Source organism: Dreissena polymorpha, chromosome 1 (genome assembly GCF_020536995.1).
Source record: "Dreissena polymorpha isolate Duluth1 chromosome 1, UMN_Dpol_1.0, whole genome shotgun sequence".
NCBI lineage: Eukaryota > Metazoa > Mollusca > Bivalvia > Myida > Dreissenidae > Dreissena > Dreissena polymorpha.
The window spans coordinates 139,326,027-139,328,367 of record NC_068355.1 but is presented as its reverse complement, the minus strand read 5'-3'; the positions used below and the strand labels follow the sequence as shown (position 1 = coordinate 139,328,367).

Here is a 2,341-nt window from a genome sequence, read left to right as displayed (position 1 = left end):
CTGGCCTGGGCTGATATTTGGAGCTACGATCCACTGAGGATAGCGTTCCTGCTCGGATCAGTCTTTGACCTGCTACCGTCAAACCTGCACAGATGGGGTCTACAGGAACACCCAATATGCCAATTGTGTGACAGAACAGGAACCATGGAACATATTCTGTCATCGTGTACCTCAGCCCTCACCCAAGGACGCTACGGGTGGAGACACGACAGTGTTCTTCAGGAACTCACGGACAAGTTGGAACGTGAGAGGACCAAGACGAGGCCCAGACAGAAACCCCGAATGATTCAGTTTGTGAAGGTAGGACAAAAGGCGCCTAAAAATCAGCAGCCTACCAGTTCTGTGTTATATGAATCTGATCAGTGTGAAATGTCTGTTGACCTAAAGCAAAAGCTAGTGTTCCCGAACATTATCCAGACTACATTAAAGCCTGATATTGTGTTTTATCCTGCCTCAGTTGCAAACATTGACCAAATAAAGCAGGGTCGGATAAACTAGTTGATATCCGGCAGTACATCACGTGACCGTGATCTAACCGTAAGTATGTATTCATACGCGCCGATTAACATGTTCTAATATTTGACCTTTGAAATTTATTGGGACGCATCATGAAAGTTATCGTAATATTATATATCATCATTTTTATCTTCTTAAAAATATATTACCGAACCAGACTTCCGTATTTATCATGTTCATTTACTTGATTACGCAATTTATGACGTATCTAGTGTGACGTCATTTCTCTGACAAAACATACTATCTAGTTTCTCTCAGGATTTTAGGGACAACAATTTTGACGTGGTGGTTTTAACAGTATTTTTTAATATTTTAAAGCATCGAACGAATCATAAATGTTAACTTCGATAGGAATAAAATAATTCGCTACGACAGGATTACGGTTTCGTTAATCGGGTTTTGGGTCAGAATGGTTAGCATTCGATACAAACGCTATCAAAAAAGAGTGTGGTTTAAAATACATTCCGATAATAGAGATGGAAAAACAGAAAATGGATTCCGACAAAGGGATGGAAGAACAGACAATGAATGTGTATATCGTTGTACATTTATTGTTATAAGCAATGGATTAAAGTTGTCATTAAGGTAAATAAAATTTAGTTTTTGTTTTGCTGATGCATTTTGATTTCCTTTTTTTACCAAGAAAAATATCACATTCTCGATTCGTTTTTTTATTTCTTCTCTTAATAGTTTCGATAGGAAAGTATTAAAAGGAACAGTTTAATGTGGAACTATTTTTAGCGTGACACAATCGGTAGTTATTCGGTCGTCAGGAATGTAGGAGGCCCGACAAGAATAATTATTTTGTTATGTAAATTAATCATTTGTCTTTGATAAAATGTGTCAACGGCATGAAGCAGGATAAATCGAATACATGGTTGGTGCCGAGATGGAGAAAGTTTATCCGGTTCGGCCCGAAAAAGAAAAATAGGGCTCGCTAAAGCTCGCCCTATTTTCTTTTTCTAAGCCTCACCGGATAAACTTTCTCCATCTCGGCACCAACCATGTATTCTCTATGTGGTCTACTAACAATATGTGTCTGATTATGGTTGAACTGACAGATCCTTTGAATCTTGTTGCGAAGAGGCCTTCGGACGGAAAAAGGCCAAGTATACATACCTGTAAGAACAGTGCAGAGAGAAGGGACGGCGAGTGTGGCTCTACCCGTGGAAATCGGTGCTAGAGGATTCCCCGCACAGTCGCTGTGGAGAATGTTCAGTGCCTTGGGCATCAAAGGAGCAGACAGGAAGAGAGCAGTGGGCAAACTGAGCCCAGCAGCAGAAAGTGCATGCAGTTGGTTGTGGATGAAGAGAGAGGACAGGACCTGGAAACCTACCATCAACACGTAGTGTCTGATCAACACTGCGGGCCCTCCGCCTGGAGAGTATCCTGTGATTAAAGGGCCGATTCACTTGTTGAAAGGCGGTTCTCAGCTGAGAATGTTGGTGGTACTAATATAAACATAAATATTTATAAACATAAATATTGACAAAGTAACAGTTTGGTAGTACATATATTTATACATAAATCTATAATATGTGTATTACTGATAATAAATGAGGTTTGACAATTGGAATAAAGAAAACATAAGCGAGGACATGCTGTTATCTCCCCTTATTGTACACATTTAAAGTTCCAGCTTCACTTGCTATTGCATCCACGTTCACACAAATAAATATGCCATAACCTTGCTTCAGATTTGAGGATGTGGTGTTGCATTAACATATGAAGCATATTGTATTTATATATAACTACATAGACTGCTTACAATTATGAATAACATGTATTACATCATTTGTAAGCAAAGCAAAGTAATTCTCAACTA

At 39.1% G+C, this 2,341-nt stretch overlaps 1 long non-coding RNA gene across 1 annotated transcript; it reads left to right on the top strand.

Moving 5' to 3' along the window:
- Positions 1-438: 438 nt before the first annotated feature.
- On the top strand, positions 439-2,111 carry LOC127867270 (uncharacterized). Its single transcript, XR_008043412.1, has 2 exons — positions 439-1,101; positions 1,578-2,111. It is a non-coding gene; the product is annotated as an uncharacterized LOC127867270 (long non-coding RNA).
- Positions 2,112-2,341: the final 230 nt, after the last annotated feature.